Genomic DNA, 19189 nt, shown 5'->3' with positions numbered 1-19189 from the left:
ACAACACGGATGCTGGGTGTGCAGAGTGGTTGGAAGAGACATTCTTTTAAGGTTACAATGAGTACGATAACGATCTTTTTAATTTTGTTGATCTTACCCTGAACTCCCTGCACGTTTCCTTAGCTAACTTTTTTTCCTTTACTTTGTTATATTTCTTGTTTATTTGTAACTGTATGTACATGATATGATGGAAGTTAGGCTTCTTCCTGGACTGGGACAGTCCCAAGAAATGTAATAATTACTCTGAATCAAATAATATGAATAATTGTGTAAATAATACAAAAGTTATCATGATTAGTATACAGATTCTAAACAGGGATGTTTCTGTTGATAATGGAGTTGCTCTAACATCCCCCTGAGGATGGGCCTCCCGCTTGAAATGCATAAGGCATAACATTACCTCCTCAACCCATTTTCTCTTACAAAATACTAAACACCTAAAACAAAGCCCCCTCTTACCGTCTTCCATGCCTCTTCTATCAACACGGCCTTAAAAAGGGCAAGAGCCCACCACCCTTAATGTTTGTAAATGTTGGCATTTTTCGTCCTTGTTTGAAATGTCTTCTACTCAAACGTTGAGCAGATGGCAGGAGGAAATTCGGTTTATTATATTATGAGGTTGTGCGACCTCACGTGTAATAAACTCACAAACCTGTCTGGGGTTCAGTCAGGCTCACTTGTAAAACCTTAGCCAACCCTGGGTAGCTGAGGCTTCAAGCAGTCAGGCTTTAACAATTGAATAAGAAAGAAATGTGACACAAAGGAAATCCAGCACCAATTTATTAAAACAGGTGTTATTTTATGAGTTTTTAGACAACAAAACAAACAAAATTCACCTGAGGGTTCCACAGATATTAATTAGTAAGCAAATCGTAAGTCACTACTTTTCACTCAAAATTCAAACAATCATTGGCAACTACTGCATTTAGCGTTTAAAAAAAATACTTTTGAATGTATTTATATAAAGTTGTGATCAGGTACTTCAGATCGCTTTTGGCAGGAGAAAGGTCACAGGGGCCAGTAAGGCTTAGCAGGACAGTTACCTTGCAGCAAAAGCAGTCTCCAGTCTAGTTCCAGGCTTTGTGGGCAAACTCAGTAGACATTAATGGAGTGGGCCTGATGCATGGGATTCAGGATGATGAGGTTGCTGAGGATGCGGATTCAGAGGGGGGTCTTCCTGTGTCTGCCCCTTGGTTCACAAACATGGTGGGGCAACTTCGACCACAGAGGTTGATGTCCAGGTGAAGGCCAAAGAAAAAACTGTCGCCACTGGTCTATGGTCACAGCGAAACCAGTGGTTCTCTTTAACTTCAGCTAGTGTCTCTCTTGGGTGTCCAAACTGCACTTTGACAACCCTCCTGGGTTCAGTAGACTCAAGCGCTACCTTTGAGTGTTTATTCTTGGTCTGTCAGTTAATAGCAACTAAGCAATTGCGGCTATAAACTCACCAAGATGTCTTCTTCAGTGTATGTGGCTCTGGAGCTGAACGGGAAGTCAGCCAACTGACTCTTGGCATTGACCTCTTCTCTCTGGGACTTGTGCAATTACTTTTCCTCGAGCAGGGCACAACAGGCACAGTCCTCTCTGTGCTAACACAGGAGCAGCAAGTGCAGTCCAGTCTTTGCTGTAGCCTCTCTTTTCCAGGCCCAGTGCACACCAGGGTAGTACTTCTTTGGTCCTCTCTCCAGTACAGACGTGATCTGGATCTGAAGGGGTGTCGCTTTTATGCCCACACTTCAGCGGATGCAGTGACTGCTAGTCAATGGTCTACCAGGTCTACTTCTGCATGACCATGACTTCCTGCAATGTGTGGCACCTAGCTATCCCAGAGTGAAGTACTGGGTATTTTAGACCCAGCGGTGCAGGGGCACACACCCTATGACTTCTGGGTTCACCCTGTTCCGGACCTACAGAAACACAGAGTCTTCTGGGTGAAGTCAAAGATTCGTTTATTGGCTGCAGACCAATGACAGGTATCCTAGAAGTACAACAGCGTGTATGTTCTCAGGAGACTGCTGAAAATCATAGGAACGGACTTCTCCTTAAGTACAAAATATCATGCTCCAGGCACACATTCCTTGGTTTACGATATGGCCATTATAAGTATACATTACAAACGAAAAAGCAGAGTCATGATGACCATCCCACATTCCAGTTCGGCCAGCCCACAATGATTTACACAGTAAGGTTCAGATCCCACGCTTGATGTAAATAGACCCCCCAATAAACATGAGCATCTCCTGTTTTGGGAATCAAGTCATAAAGCAGGAACAAGCAGGTGTGGAAGAGATTAGCCGGGGGATTGTATAGAATGAAAGGGTTTTATGACGGGTCAAGCCCTGATGCTAATCACAGGTGGACGGAGGAAGGGGAGCTCGTGAGACCGGTTTGACCCGGGGCAGCAAAGCCAGCTGCCCAGGTCACAGAGAAGTCAGAGGGAAAACCCATGTACTGTTAGGCCCGTATTTACTCCATTATAGCCTATGTGAGGGCAATGACAAGATGGCCACTGCTTCCAAAATGGAACCCGCGTAGTGAAGCAGAATAACGTGTACACAGTGCATTCATAGCTAGAACGATATATAAAGCACTCGTACATGCCGCATTTACCATTTGCGGTTCGCTAATACCAAGATAGACAGGGGTAGGGCCCTGTCCCCTACGCGGTCCCGAATATTAAAGTACGACAAGAGTGCAATATTCCGCCCACTCGCAAGATGGCAGAACCCTTCTTTCGGTTTGTGGAGGTTGATAGCCCATCCTAGAGGTGTGGTTGCCTCCCTGGGAAAACCATTTTGACAACAATTTTCTCTTTCTGTCCCCGACACCAACCAGTTTACTAGACCAAAAGAGCAGCCCCTCTTGTGTGTGTCTACCAAGCCCTTTCAAAAGCAGTTTCCACTTTGAAGCTTGCCTTTTGGGCTTACAGCCTTTATGACAGCTAGGGAGAAGTAACACCTCTTCTAAGGGCAAGCCTCTATTTAGGCCTTTTCTGGGAGTTGTTCACACCTCTCTTTAGGAGTGTAGAAGGCTGTCTCATGGCCAGAAGCTGTAATTGGCCCCTAGAAAACTTGGACACAGAGTGTCAACTTTCTAAAGTTGCCTTTTACTCAAAAGTCATATTAAATTCGACTTGTGCATCAAGTTGGGTTTAATGCAACAATTCTTTTGATACTTTGAAGTACCAACTTTAGCAGTCCGTTTCAGAAGTTAGCACAGCTGAGTTGTCAGCATATTCCCCTATACTTCCGAATGGGCTATTAGCCTTTCTAAAGTAAATTCGACAATATGGGGTTTTTACTTTTTAAAACATAGGAAAATACATGACCTACTTTTAAAAATACAGCACCCTACCTTAGGGCTGACTTATATAATTAAAAAGGAAGGTCTGGATTTGTCATGAGTTTAAATGACAAAGTCAAGTGAGCAGCTTGAATCTTCTCTACCAGTCTGCAGTGGAAGGCTGGAAGACATGTTTTACTTTGTCACACTCATGGTGGCACAATAAGTGCTGCAGCCTATGAGGAAAACTTTAAGTGACATGCCCTGGATACATTTGGTACCATATACCAGGGACAAACTTATGACAGCTAGGTATTAGCCAATTAAACACAAATTTTTAAGGGTCAGCACACTGACACTGAGGTCTATCTAGCAGGCCTCAGCGCATTCTTAGAGTAAATAACAAGTAAGCACCTGTCCAAAACTTTCGGGGTGATCATGCAAAAAGAGACATTTCCTTACAGATGGGTTAGAACACCCAATGCTTATGCTTCCTAGGACACAGCATTACCAGGTAGAGTGTAGGGTAGGTCCGCTCGAGGAATGACTGCTTCCTGGTTTTAGGGTTGTGGAGCTTCTCTTTTGACTATATGCAAAGCCACAACTTGAGCTACACCATCTACCTTTGCGGCTTCTACACCCTAAGCATTTGCGTGTCCTAATATTTGCATTAAAAAAGTTGTTTACATATTTTTGAAGTTTGTTATTATGTGTCAGGGAATCAGGTTGTGGCTAATAGCTCTTGTATATCTTCATATAGTAAGTAGTTGTACGAAAAAATGCGTTGAGGAGGTAATGATTCAATTACTTACTGGTAATCTTAATTACTCTGAATACTCTTTTTCTTGTACCAGCACTGACGACTTTCCATCCCAGTTCCTATTCACAACCTAGATTGCCTTATATAGCTTGGAGTTAAACAAGAAGTGGGGACTCCTGCTCTTTTTATTAACATGTTGTTATTTTGGGTGTGGAAGAGGGAAGGAGAGTGTCTTTGTTTTACATTTTTTATTGGTCATGTGGTGCCTGGTTAGAGGTAAGACACCTCATGTATTAAGTATTACAACGAGAAAAAGGGTATTCCAAGTAATGAAGATTACCAGTTTTCAATGCCTTAATGCATTAAGTATGAGTCATGTATTAACATGGATTCTCTTGCAGCATTCATGAAGACACATTTTGTACATTTTCCAAAGTTTATTTAAGAGTGAGGCATTCCAATCTGTGTACACACCTTGCCTGCATAATTCCCAACTATTTCATATTTCCTTACAATTATATAAGGGAACACATCTTTAGTCAAGACAATCTTCACAACATTTCACAACAAAATGTAAGAAATATACTACCTGTAAGGATTCACTCTCTGTCACAACAAAGCTTCTGACTCTGGAATTAATAAACAGGGAAACCTAGTAGTTACAAGGTTAGAACAGCATCAGGTCAATGGAAGAGGTGGAGCAGGGGTACAAATTAGGGACACAGGTAATGCACATCAGGGAGGAGGTAGAGTGGCAAACGTTCCAAGCCTATAAAAGCAGTCAGCAATGAACAACCTGCCTAGCAACATTCGTGTGTTTTAAAGTTTCAGATTGTTGTATCAGTTTGCAATCAACTTTGCTTTCAATGTGTTTGAGGGTAGTTTCCTGGTTACCTTGAACCTCGTCATCACCTTTGCTTTTGGAGAAGCAATCTGTGACCTGCAGAGTTTACTCAATCCCACCCTGTGATATAACAACCAGAGAGCACATCATATGTCTGAGGCAGTGAATACATGGCCTGGCTCAGGTCGCACCCAGGAGTGGCGTAACAAAACCATAGGGAGCCCCCCCTGCAATGTACTGCAAGGGGGCCCTCTTATTCGATCACTCTACCACCCGCTGGTTTAAAGCACCTGACCCTCACAACCTTCCTCAAAGCTAACAGCAGGGTTTTCACTGATACAAATGGCTTCAAAGAAATTAACAAGTTCTGTAGGAGACATTAGGGTATATAAAAACTGTTTTTTGGTGTTATTGATTTTACAAAATGGAGCTATAGGGGAAAAAGGGGAGCTGCTCAGTGACACAGAGGGATCCTAGGGCACAGTCATAGAGCTACAAGCATTTCAAAGTTAGTAGGGAGCAAAAGTGGTGCCTTTGTGCTACTGAAAATTTCATTTGCAATACACCATGGACCATGTTACCGGTCATTTTAATCTCTCGATCGATCTTTTCCAGTCAGCCTCTCATCTTTTGCCCACATTCTTTCATCACCTTTTCTGCTTTGAACAGTTCACCTGATCTCTTATTCTTCCAGTACTGCTACCCTTCTCCAGCATATTTAGGCCTCCCTCCCACTAGCATTGATGTAATTTACCTTTGTCATTCTTATTTCTATCATTCCCAGTTTCCCTGATCCACCTTCCTGTTCTCTTCTCTCTCCCAGTTTGCTTGATCCCACTTCTGTCCTCCGGTTTCATCAATTTTTTTGAGTTTCCTCTTCAAACACAATATTGTGTTCCTCATTCTCATTCTGCTGTCATGATCACTCGCACTTCCCCTACTTGTTTTGACAATTTCACCCTCTGCTCTACTTCTCCTGGGTTTCTTTGCACCTCAGTCTCTCATTAGTTCACTCTCTCTTCCAATTTGGTGCTTACCTTCAACTCTGATTCCCTGATTCTCTAAACTATAACTCCGTTTCTCACTCACCTCTATCTCTCCCAGTTTTACTGCTACCCTACGCTCATTCTCCTCTCCCTCCTCATATTTACCCTCAGCTCTCACATTTAATTTTACCTTTGACCACTAAATATCTCTCTTCAGTTCATCTCTTCCTTTCCAGTTTATTCTTCTCATTCTCTCACTATCACCTCTCAATGCTACTCTCAGCACTGTCTGTGATCTTCTTGCTTCTGCATCCCCAGTTTCCAAACTATCTTCATCTTTACCTCTTTTTCTTATTTCCATATTCCTATCACACTTGTTTCCTTCATAGATACCTCCTTCATTACCACGCACCTACATACTTCTTGTTTCTGTCTTACTTTTATTACTCCGAATTTGTCTTTCAGCTCACTCAACTTCCGCTTCTTACCCTTTTTATTTCCATATTTTACACTTGTGTCATCTCATCAGATCATTGACTATCCCGTAGAGACTTGGTCGCCAGCCGGACATGGACTTTTCCTCGCTACACTGCGTCCTTATACAAATTATCGTTCTGAATTGATAATACCTTGGCCTTGTTTCTATACGTTTCAACCTGGGATCTTCTGATGGAGCGGGTAAAATGTTTTCCTTTGATGTACCCAATCCATTTATGTATGTTTGTATTAAAACGATTAATAATTAATCATATTAACCGAGAGAATACACGTGGGATTGCTTTGCATGGCTAAAATAATATGTAAACTAAGTTTGTATGCATATTAACCCCTTCTGTGCCCATGACGAGCTGGACTCGTCATGGGCCGCGGTTGCGCTGTGCCCATGACGAGTCCAGCTCGTCATGAACCCCGCCCGCTAATGGAACGCCCGGCACAGGGCGGGGAAAGGGCGTGGCACACAAGGGGTTAATAGGATAAACGTTGCTTATGTGATGTTATCGTGAATTATGCTTAAATAAACAAGTATTAATGGCTCTGAACGTTGCATATGGCTAGATAAATGCACACACATATGGGTATTAGCAAGGGAAATAACACTGTTTAACCATTTCAATGTATTAATTACATTTTTTGTGTTTCTTTGCTTAAGTTGACCATTTGGGCCTGCTATAAAATGGCCGCCGACTGACTCAGACATTTACGAAGTAATATCAATGAAGGGAAAGGAGAAATGCGCCTGCGCAAACTTCAGCAGCTGCGACCTGCCGGTGAACTGTCATCACTGTGCCCATCAAGGCTGCTCTGGGCGAAAGGCCAACCCTTCAACAGAAATTGTTGCAACCTGAACTATGGATTGCTAATATTCCCATACATTCGTTTTGGAACGTTTAATATGTGGGAACGACATTGAATGTTTCCTGATGCATTAGAATGTATTTCAATTAACCAATGAGAATCTCTGAAAATGTCAATTGCAACATTTGGAATGTAAAATTTAGTATAAATAATGGTAGACTAGAGAGGTATTGGCGCGACTTCTTGCACGTCATTTCCAGTATCCTGATGTTATGCTGACGGAGAGGACGGTGACTCTGCATGGTAGAACAGAACTTTGACGATTTGACTGAGGACCAGATTCTGACTTAGAAAACGACAAATAGCCAGAATAGGTAAATATGACAAAAGATGAAATTTATTAACTAGGATTTAACCTGCATTTGATTTAGATAAAGAAATATTAATTGGATTCATGTGTCGGGTTGTTCTTTTATGGAAATATATTATTTAATAATTTTTAGAGAATTAAGGAGTCATTAAGCTAATCCCAACTAAATGATTCATTGACCTATTTTTTTTTTTTGTAAAAACCTTTATTTCAAAAGTCTGGACACAGCTATTCAGCCGACAACCCGGAGGTTCGGCAGCTTCGATAAAGAGGAACAGAGACGCGTCCACAGTACAGTAAAGGAGGAGTGCAAAGATTCCATTTTTAAATAAACACAAAACACACAACAACCCCCAGCAAGGCAAGAACACTGAATGCCCATGGTGAAAGCCCCCCAGGGGAGGCAGGACCCCGATCATCTACCATTTACAGTACTGTGAAAAGAGGAAGAAGGGGGACAGCAGAGGCCAAAGAAGTCCTTTAACCATACTGAGCTGGAAAGAAGGTTAGGAGGAAAGCTGTTCCTCGGGGGGATCCAAATCAGGGGCAAGACAAATTCCCCCCCTGTATTGATTCCACCGCCCCCAGATGGCGTGCCACTTCCGAGGGCGGCCTCTAGCGCAATATACTGTCTTCTCCCTGAGCATACTCCAATCCATATTTTCTTTCCACGCGGTCAATGTGGGGGGCCCCGCGGAGCCCCACAATCGCGCGATATCTCTCTTAGCGACCATGTTACCCAGAGTCACCCATTGGGTCTGTGCCGCATCGTGGTCTGTGGGCCCCCAGACATTCAGGAGGCAACACCGCGCTTCCGGCTGCATAGCAATGCCCGTCACCTCCCCCATCACTGCATGGACTCTCCTCCAGAATTCCGTGATGACACCACATTCCCAAATGATATACAGGAAAGTACCCACCATACCACATCCCCTCCTGCATAGGCCGTCCTCCGAGAATCCCATGTGAACCAACCTTGGCCCCGTCACATACACTCGATGCAGTATTTTAAGCTGCACCAGCCTCAGACGCGACGGGATCGCAACCTCCTTAGGAGAGGAAACAGCAGACTGCCAATCCTCGTCATCCAACTCGAGGCCATCCCTAGACCACTGGTCCCTCAGCCCCAGAAGCATATCCGCCCGGACGTTGATCAGTTTCTTGTAGATGAGCGAGATCGTGCTCTCGGGCATATGGCCATCAAGGACCCGGTCCTCCAAAGGAGAGGACTCAGGCACCTTCTCACCCTCTATGAGGACTGATCGGAGGGCGTGGCGCACCTGAATATAGCGGAAAAACTCGGATGGCCCCAGCTCACACTCCTTCTGCAACTCTTCAAAGGACTTCACCCTCCCCTTAATCAGTACATCTCCGACCCTGGAGATGCCGATCAAGTCCCATTTGTCAAAGCCTTTTGTGTGCCAAAGCCTACCCAGTCTCTCAGATTCAAACAGCGGGGTAGCGAGGGTGAGCCTATCCTTCCAGCCTAGCGAGTCAGTTGCCATCTTCCACACACGCACCGCCACACCAGTGGGCCCCGTGAGGGACGAGTCCAGGGACCGCGAGTACAACGCCCTGTAATAGTTACCACCACGCAGCAACCACCTGTCCATGGCATACCCAGGGCTGAGGGCAGGGCCATAAAACCCATGGTTAATCGCACTCAGCTGGGTGGCCCAATAGTACCGTCGGATGTCTGGTAGCGCAATACCCCCGTCGTACCATGGAAGCGTCAACTTTGCAATAGCTATTCGCGGCCGCCCGTCCCACAGCAACGTTCGTTGGAGGCTTTCGACCTCCCGAAAGTAGTTGGCCGGTACCCAATCCAAAGTGTTCTGCAGTGCGTAGAGGAACCGGGGAAGAGACATCATTTTGAACAGGGCCGCGCGCCCAACGAGGGAGAGCGGCAGCCTCCGCCAGCCCTCCACATCCCGCCTCAGGCGCGCTAGGGGGGGGAGCAGGTTCCTCTCATATCGCACGGCAGAGTCCATGGAGATAAAGATCCCCAGATACATGAAGCCCTGCTGAGCGACCCGGATCGAACAAGTTCGAGGGATCGGTGGAACCTCGCCACTAAGAACATATAAATACGATTTACTCCAGTTGATAACGAGACCCGAGTTCCTACCGAAAGATGTGAGTACGTCACAGACCACTATAAGTGATTTCTTGGGTGAGGCAAGATACAACAGGATGTCATCAGCATAGAGCGATATACGGTCCTCGTGTTCAGGCGACCATCTAAGTCCCCGTATATCCGGGTGCCAGCGTATACACGCAGCCAGCGGCTCAAGGGCAAGGGCGAACAACAATGGCGACAGGGGACAACCTTGCCGAGTACCCCTCCCAAGCTGAAACGGAGTCGACGCCCGGCCATTTACCACCACACTCGCAAGAGGGCCCTCATACAGCAACCTCACCCAGCTCACAAAACCGTGGCCAAAGCCGAACTTGGTCAACACGGCCCACAAATATGCCCATTCCACCGTGTCAAAGGCCATCGTGGCATCGAGAGACGCCACAATAGCTGGTTCACGCAGCGTGCCCGCCCTGGCGATTACACCATGAAGGCGCCGAAGATTTAACACTGTGTTACGGTGCGGGATGAATCCGGATTGATCCGGGTGGACCAAGTCACCGAGTACCCTAATCAATCGGGCCGCCAGGATTTTAGCCAGAATTTTCGGCTCTGCGTTAAGGAGTGAGATAGGCCTATATGAGGCGCACTTATCTCGGGGTTTGCCCTCTTTGTGTATAACCACAATCGTCGCCAGTCGCTGATCCAACGGGAGGGCCCCACTCCCCCGCGCCTCCTTGAACATGGCGCGCAGGTGAGGGACGACCCTATCCGGAAACAGCTTGTACAGGTCGAACGGCAAGCCGTTCGGACCCGAGGCCTTGCCCGAGTTCAACGCGCGGATAGCCCCCGCCACCTCATCGACCGTTATGTCACCATCTAGATCGTCCCTATCTATATCGGAGAGACAGGGCAATGCGATATCACGCAGGAGGTCACGCGAGTCCTCGGGCGGCCTGTCCGACACTGAGGCATAAACCATACGGAAATAGTCCGAGAAACACTGCACAATCCTCTCAGGTTCCACAATCACCTCTCCCCCCTCTCCCGTCAACTCCGGCACTACTCTATTGACCCGTTCTTTTTTGTCCAGCCAAGCCAGGAGTTTCCCGGCCTTGTCACCAACATCATACAGACGGCCCTGCTGTTCCCTACCGAGGGTCTTAGCGGCATTCGTCACCAGGTCCTTATATTCGGATTGCTTCAAGCACAGCTCATGCAGTGAGGCCTCTGTAACCTCCTCCTCCAGCGCTCCCTCCAAAGCCGCGATCTCCTCCTCAACCTGCAAAACCTCGCCATCTCTCCGCCGCTTGGCAGCCACTACAAGGGAGAGGGCTTCCCCCCTCAGCACGGTCTTAAATGCTTCCCACAGCGACACTGCCGAGTCCACGGATCCCTGATTGTCCTTGAAAAAGTTATCTACTGTCTTTACCAGCGCGCTGCGCATCTTGGGGTCTCGGAAATACCAAGGGTTGATAGGGGCCACCCTTCCCCCTCCCTCTCGACCCAGATCCAGCCTGACCCACACTGGCGAATGGTCAGATATCCCACGCGCCATGTGCCTGGCCTCAGACACCAATGAGGCATGCGCAGCCAGAGTGAGTAGGTAATCAATCCTGGAAAGACTACCATGCGCCCCGGAGTGGAAAGTGTATTGGCTCTGTGTGGGGTGCCGGAGCCTCCAGCAATCTATCAGGCCAAGCGTATCTAGAAAATCTGGAAGCCACTTCTGAGCCCCCCCAGTGTCTCTGGGCGGGTATCTATCCAGCAGACCGGAGCCAACAGCGTTGAAATCACCTCCCACCACAAGCATACCCCCCGGGAGATCCAGCAGGGCCCTACCCAGATCTGTGAACGTGGAGGCCTGCAGGGCCGGCGGGACATAAACCGAAACTAAAACCAAAGTTCTTCCTTCCCACCGCCCCGCCACCGCCACAAACCTCCCCCTATCATCAACAATGGTGGAGTCCACCTCAAATGGTAGCGAGGCTCTGACTAGGATGCCCACACCCCTGGACCCAGAGGAGAATCCCGAATGAGCTATGAATTTATAACCCTTCCTATTCAGGGCATAGCACGTATTGCCTATAAGATGCGTCTCCTGCAGCAGGGCAACATCCGGCAATGACTGTTTCAAGAATTGCAAAACAATCCCACGCTTAATGCGATCCCCCAAACCATTAACATTCCAGCTTATAACACTTAAACCCCTACCCCCCATCCCCAAACGTAAAGAGGCCCACCCCACACCCGAAGAGCCACCATGGAACAGTCCTGGAAATAATCACTATGCCTTGCGGAAACAAACCCCCCAACAACAAACCCCAAATCCCAGAAACCCCCCCCACCCTGCACCCCTGCTGCAGCTTACAAAGCCCCCCCAACTTGCAGTGTGCCTGTCGCCCTACCAAACCCAAAATCTACAAAAAGTACCCTAAGGGAGGAAAGAGCTCCCCTCGTCCTCCCACAACCTCCGTATTTACTGCAAGTCATTATCTAAAGTCAGTCCGAGTCAGTCCGGTTCCGAAGACGTCAACCTTGTTCATCCCGGCCACTGTCCCCGTCTACGGCAGTGTCCTCTTCCGTGCGTCGTCGAGGCAGAGCGTCCAGCCATTCATCCGCCATGGCAGGCGACTCAAAGAAGAATGTTCGGTCTTCAAACACCACACGTAGTCTGGCAGGGAAGAGCATGGCGTATTTCAGTTCCCTCTCCCGAAGCCTCCTCTTCACCCCCAGGAAGCCCTGCCTCTGCCTCTGCACCTGCTGGGTGAAGTCAGGATAGAAATTCACCGACGCGTTCTGGAAGGGGACCGGGCCCGTTACCCTCGAGGCCTGCAGGATAGCGTCCCGGTCTCGAAAATGAAAAAGCCGGGCGACGATCGGCCTCGGTGCGGATCCCACCTTAGGCCGCCCACCCGGCACTCTATGGGCCCTCTCAACTGCGAAGAACTTCCCTAGACCCTTAGGCTGCAGATGATTGAGCACCAAGTCCTCCACGAGCAGGTCCACTGAAGTCTCGTCCGAGGACTCCGGGACCCCGATAACGCGCACGTTGTTGCGCCTGGCCCGGCTCTCGAAGTCCTCCAGCCGACAGGCGGCGAGATCACTCTCGGTCCGCAGCTTACGGACCTCGGTCTGCAGGTCCGAGACATCATCGGCGAGGCCCGTGGTCTTGATGTCCAGGGATTTGACCCGTTCATTTGTTTTGCCCAAATCCGCGCGGATCAGATTAATATCCACCAAGATGGTATCCACTTTGTGCGCCAGGGCATCAAACTGTCTCCCAATCGAAGTCTGCAGCCCGTCGAGTGCACCCATGACATCCTGCAGTGAGAGCTCCGGGGCCAAGGGTGAGGCAGCCTTCTGTGTGTCCGGGGACTGGCTCGGTGCACCCGGTGACCCCTTCTGCTGGGCATAGCGGTCCATGTTATTGGCTTGGGTGTAGGCTCCCCGCCTGGTGGCCTTAGGCTTCGGCCGGTCCACCTCTGCTTTGCCCGACATGGTGGGCTCAAGCAAGTCGGTTCAAACAGGACTGCCCTCTCTCAGCGAGAGAGATCAGGAGTGCTCCGTCTTACGATGGGTCGCCAGTGTGGCATGCAGAGTGTCCAAATGATAATAAAGCAGCCGCGAGCACTCCCTGGGCTGGGCAGACAAAGGGCGAGAAAGTGAAAGTGAAAGGATAGGAACCTACGTCCGGCAGTTCACACCTCGCCTGGCCGCTGTTGTTCAATTAGAGGTCGGGCATCCTGCCAACTCGAGCCCCTGGCATCCCTCGGAGATGGGCCTCAATCTTCCGCCACGCATAACTCCGGTTCCCGGTGGGCGATTCGACCTCGGGTGGCATCGTTCGCCTCCCTGACAAGTCATCTACACGATGCCATGCATACAAACAGGATTATATACAGGATAGATGACGGAGGGCACGAGGGTCTCGGGAGCTCAAAGCTCACGCGGCCATCTTGGTCAAGCGCTAGGCTCCTCCCCTTTGACCTATTTCTTGATGGGAAGAGAAGCGAGGGTTTGATACAGAGGGAAAGTGATAAAGTTCCCATCAAGGAAGCAGTGTGGTTCGGAACCAATGTTTCCCTTCTGAGTAGGTGCGGATAGATTGATAGAATGAATGTTGGTGTTATGGGCCCCACCAGCGTATGATGTGTATGTGTGTATGTGACTGCGAAATCACTCTGTCCATGGTAAAAGGGGGAAATTGAAGAACCCGAACTGCACCAGTTTTTCTGGTAGCTAGAGATGGTTTTCATTGTTTTGGTTTAATGATTTTTGGCCTGTATATAGCTTATAGATTATTGATTGGTATTGATATATGTACTAACACTATATGTTGAAGTCGTATTGAGTTTTACGTAGTTTGTACGGCTTCTGGGATGAAGGAAGTCGGTAGCAGTTCCGTAGTAGGGCAGAGAAAAGAAAACGCTGCTCTCGGGAAAGACGGAATTGTTGGCCCTGTAGGTACACAGGGAAAAGCGTGTAACAATTGAAGTTGCGCGTCACATTGTTTGGGTTCGATTTGGTGACATCGTCGTATGTTGCCGTTAGAGACATTTCTGTGTGAAAAGAGTGTGTATGATAGCGAAGGGTACCTGTGAAATTTTGGTCTTTAAGTACCAGGAAACCAATTGGCATACCGATAACGCTTATCACTGAAAAGGTAGCAGGTGTTCTCTGAGCTTGTTAGAAGGACAAAGTTGAGGTAAGCGCTGCTTTGTTAACGTATGTCATAATTCTTTAGTAGGACAGACTGTTCGCTGTTCTCGGAAAAGACAGGATTCTGTGTGAATGTACTACATTTTCTTGTGTGAAAGTGCGTGAATGAAACAGCATTTGGGTTAATTGTGAAACTCTGGTTTTATTTCTCAGGAGCATTGCGTTTCCAACTATGGGGCATATGTATCAACATCTCCATTTGCGATTCTCAAATAGCGATTTTTTGAGAATCGCTATTTGAGAATTGCAAAACGGGATGTATTTAAAAAATCACACAAATTTTGCGATTTCTTAAAATTCCTTAATTGCGATTAGCAAATTGCGAAATCGCAATTAAGGAATACCTTCCCATTCATTCCTATGGGCCAGGAGGCCCATAGCAATGAATGGGAAGTCCTTCTCAATTTGCGAATCGCTATTTGCTAATCGCAAATTGAGAATATTTTCAAAGGTGCAAGGGTGTCATGATGACACCCTGATGCACCTCTGAAATCAGCATGTGTGCACATATGGCGCACATACATGCCCTAAGGGCATGTATGTGCACCACATGGCACTTTGAAATATGCAAAAAAGTGCATATTTCAAAGAAATCGCAATTTACCACCAACTTGAAGTTAATTAGTTGGTTAAACAGTTAATTGATGCTTGATAGAAGGGTGAAGTAGAGGAATGTGCTACTTTATCAACGGAAGTAACGATTCTGTAGTAGGGCAGAGATAAGCGCTGCTCTCGGGAAAAACAGTATTCTCGTGAGAAAGGTCTATTGCTATTCTGTGGTTAGTGAAGCAGACAATGGAGATGTTTATTTGTTGTAACTAACGGTATTGTAAAATTGAAACAAAGTCTACCGAGTAGTCTTGTAAAGGAGGGGTAGACTGGAGACAGGAGTCAGGAGCAGGAGCTGCCGCAGCGACTGCTGACATCAGAAAGACCGCGCTGGGATTGGACAGCTAGTCAGAAGTGTGAAACGCCCTGGATTGGTAAATTAGTGTAAAGCCGCGCTAGGATTGGAGAAGTACAGGGTGACGTAGACGCTCCAGGATTGGTGCGTTAGTGTGAGTCGCGCTGGGATTTGAGGATTGTGACAGTGATGTAGACGTGCCAGGATTGGTGCGTTAGTGAGAGTCGCGCTGCTATTGGACTAAAGATCGTACAGTTGAAGAAAAGACTAGGGGTTCACGGGAGAAAGGAAAATGTATTATCATTCAGCCGAGAAGAAGAGAAAATCCTTGTTTAGTAAAATAAAAGGATGGTTTGTGAAAGACAAAGAGATTGTGACTAGGGAAGGACAGTTACTTCCTCCGACGAAAACACCCGCATCCTTCATGGTTGCGAAATATGGATACCATACTTGCATTTGGTTAGACAATTGGGCAAAGTACACAAGGAAAGACGGAGTTTTAGCGTTCCCAGAAAATGGTTAGTTTAATTTGGCAATTTTAAGGAACTTGAGGGAGAGAATGATGAGCTTAGATCCACGGCCTAGACCGACACAGTTTGAGGCCTTGACTAAGTGGGACGATGAGATGCATGAGCGAGAAAAACAGAGAAATGGCAGTAGATATAGATATATGTTTGGACGGCCAAATGATCGTGAAACTCCTTGTGATCGAATGAGAAGGTGGCGAGACGCAAGTATGACTGAAGGACTGTTTCCCGTAAGAGCTGCAGGAGAAAATGAAGGAAGGAAATGTATAGAGAAAAGACATAATGTAGAATCTAGAAGGTATGGAGCAAATGAATCAGAGGATGATGTCCTAGATGATATGTTTTACAAAAACCCACCGCCGTACAGACAGGAATCAGAGATATTAACCTCAGGTTCTCCAGTGAAGGAAACTCTGCGAATCATCAAAACAGAGGTTATGACTCCAGAGGTGAAGAGAAGAAATTCTCTTAGGGAAAGAGAGATGGAAAATAAGGCTGGAAGTGAAAATTCCAGGGAATTAGCAAAAACCACGTTAGAACTAACAGAGAAAATAAGAGAATTGACCAAAAATCTAGAAGCAGTTACAGTCCCTGTAACCATAGGTCCAGTTATGCCCATTTTTGAAAAAAAGAGAGAAAGTGAGCATGGTCTAACAGTTCCGTATGCAAGCAATAGACAAGATGAACAACCCCTAATGAGACCAAGGGAGAATCCTTGGAAACACACAATGAGTGAAGGTGAACTAAATGTGTCAAATAACCCGTTTTACAGTCCTGATTCCGTAGAAAGAAACAGAATAATAGGAGGACCAATATTAGAACCACAAAGAGTGACAGAACAAGGGAATGTAGAAAAATCAGTAGGTATAACTACAGATGAATTGAGTGAATGGCTGAAGGGCTTGCAAGGAAAAGAAAAAGAATCCCAAACAATTGATGTGGCGAAATTACGCATGGTGTTAGAAGAATTAATAGTAGGGACAATCCCCACAGAAAAGCTGAAAAATTACCAGGATGAGGAGCTGTTGTTCTTATGCAAGAGTGTCACTTGGAGAGCAAAGAATTTACATGACAGGTTAGAAGAAATAGCAAGTGAAATGGGAATTGACATGGAGAAGGTGAAAGCTTTACAAAAGCCTTACCGAGTAGATTTCACGGAAAAAGATATTGAAAACCTGAACACTACAGGACGAATAGGGCAGATTAAGGACATAATCACATTGTTAAGAAAATGGGGAGATGTGGAAAAATGGAAAAGTAGGTGGTATAGAAAGCGAGATGATACTTCAGACAGAACTTTCCCAGCATTTCCTGTGAGAGAAAAGGAGAAGGTAGTAACAGAGTTTCCCATGAGAGAGATTCCAAGAGGGGGATATGTGCATGTCCCATGGACAAGACAGGACATTTTGTCATTTACAAATGACTTCCCTCGATTGCGAGAAAAGCCTGTTGAGTGGTACAGACAGGTGGACAGATTTGTTAAGTTGTCAAAGGTACTGTGGATTGATCTAAATAGTCTATTTGATATAATAGTGCCAGCAGACTTATGGGCAGAATGCAAAATAGTCATAGATTGGCCAGCTAAAGAATATCCGAGAGATCCCAAAACAGGAGCACCAGACCCCGAGGTAATGAGGACATTTTGAAAAACAAAGTGCCTCCCAAAGAAACAGATTGGGTAAAAATAGATCGAACACATCAGGAAGTGAAAGAATCAGTTCATGCTTACTATGAAAGACTAATACTAGCCTTCAAGCAGTTTAGTGGAGATGAGAATCTTGGTGAAAAGGATCTGAGTCATTTTGTGTACAGATTTGTGTATGGTTTACGTCCTGAAATTAGTGAAATGATAAAGCAGCACACAGTTGATTGGCAAAGCAAGAAAATTGACGAAATCCTGAGACATGTCAAATACTTTAGTGATGAGATTGTGGCAAAGCAGCGAACACTAAAGGAAAAGGCAATGTGGGCACAAGTGAAAGTTGCAGAAAGACAGGAAGCTCAGTTAGTCGAACAAGCCAATAACCCAGGAATCAAACCGAGATTTGGCCCAGGAAAGGGGAAAGGTAATATAGAAGAAGCTAAAAAGAAGTTTCCATGTCACAATTGCGGTAGGTTAGGGCATTGGAAATCCGAGTGTAAATATCCACCAAGTACTAATAATGAAAATCCATCATTGAATCCACAGGTGCAGTGTGAGGTGAGTGGTCAACAGCAGCAACAGCAGAAGGCTGTTAATCCACAGAATCAGGTGCCAAAACCATCATTACCGCAAAGCAGAAATACCCAGAAATATAGCAAAGAAGTGGGATTCTACAATCAAGAACAGGTAAACAAACCGCAACGCGCAAGCGCTGTATCACAATATTGGCTGCAAAATGATGAGAGTGATTCAGAGGAGAATTATTGATGGTGCAGAAGGGAGGAAGAAGAGTGCGTGCTTGGCGCAACTCTAGAAATAGATCAGACAGGGCCATTTGTGGATGGGAAAGTTAATGATGAAAACATTACTTTTCTAGTAGACACTGGAGCTACGCGATCAACTGTCAGGTCAGCAGATGTAAGGAATCTTCCTCTTTCGGATGAAACAATCCAAGTAGTTGGTGTGTCAAACACCCAGATTAGGACATACCTTACAGAACCAGTAAAGGTTAAAATAGGGAAATTCACAGACATGCACCGATTTGTGGTGTGCGACACCAGTCCTGTGAATTTGCTAGGAAGGGATCTTTTGTGCAAGATGAATTGCACTATATTCTGTACCCCAGATGGAATAGCATTTGAGACACCAGACGAGGATGTACTGTATAAAATGACAATAACTAATCAAGAGAATGGAATTACAGGAACTTATGCAGTATTCAACCCTGATAGATTACCCAAAGAATTGAAACAGTCAGTGAAAGCAGGAGTCTGGGATTTTACTGGAGAAGATGTAGGCCTTATGAGAAATATAGATCCAGTAAAAATTACATTAAAAGAAGGAGTAGTTTATCCAAACATTCCACAATACAGACTGACACCTGAAATAATTGAAGGAGTGACACCTTTAATTGAGAAAATGATTCAACAAGGAGTTTTGAGGGAAATAATGAGCACTCCATGTAACTCACCTATAATGGGACTGAAGAAGCCTAATGGAAAGTTCAGAATTGTGCAGGATTTGAGAAAGATTAACAAAATTGTTGTGACATGTTGTCCCATTGTTTCAAATCCATCAGTGATTTTGTATCAGATTCCCCATGATGCAGAATGGTACACAGTAATTGATTTGTGTCATGCTTTCTTTTCCATTCCGTTGCATCATGACAGCCAGCCGATTTTTGCATTTTGGTTTGGAGAGCGTATTTTGGCCTGGTGCCGAATCCCACAGGGGTACACAGAGAGCCCCTCAATATTCAATCAGTTGCTGAAGAAATCT

The 19189-nt window shown here is 46.1% G+C and overlaps 1 long non-coding RNA gene across 1 annotated transcript in view; it reads left to right on the top strand.

Moving 5' to 3' along the window:
- The window catches only part of LOC146834969 (uncharacterized), a 34744-nt gene extending 27126 nt beyond the window's left edge, over positions 1-7618 (top strand). Inside the window, exons 2-3 of the long non-coding RNA XR_014960359.1 lie at positions 6402-6550; positions 7023-7618. This is a non-coding gene — a long non-coding RNA (uncharacterized LOC146834969). The remainder of the gene's footprint in view (positions 1-6401; positions 6551-7022) is intronic.
- The last annotated feature ends 11571 nt before the right edge of the window (positions 7619-19189 follow it).

The sequence above is a fragment of the Triturus cristatus genome, chromosome 4_2, assembly GCF_964204655.1.
Source record: "Triturus cristatus chromosome 4_2, aTriCri1.1, whole genome shotgun sequence".
Classification (NCBI taxonomy): Eukaryota; Metazoa; Chordata; class Amphibia; order Caudata; family Salamandridae; genus Triturus; species Triturus cristatus.
The sequence above is the reverse complement of the archived record's forward strand: the minus strand, read 5'-3'. Positions and strand labels throughout refer to the sequence as shown.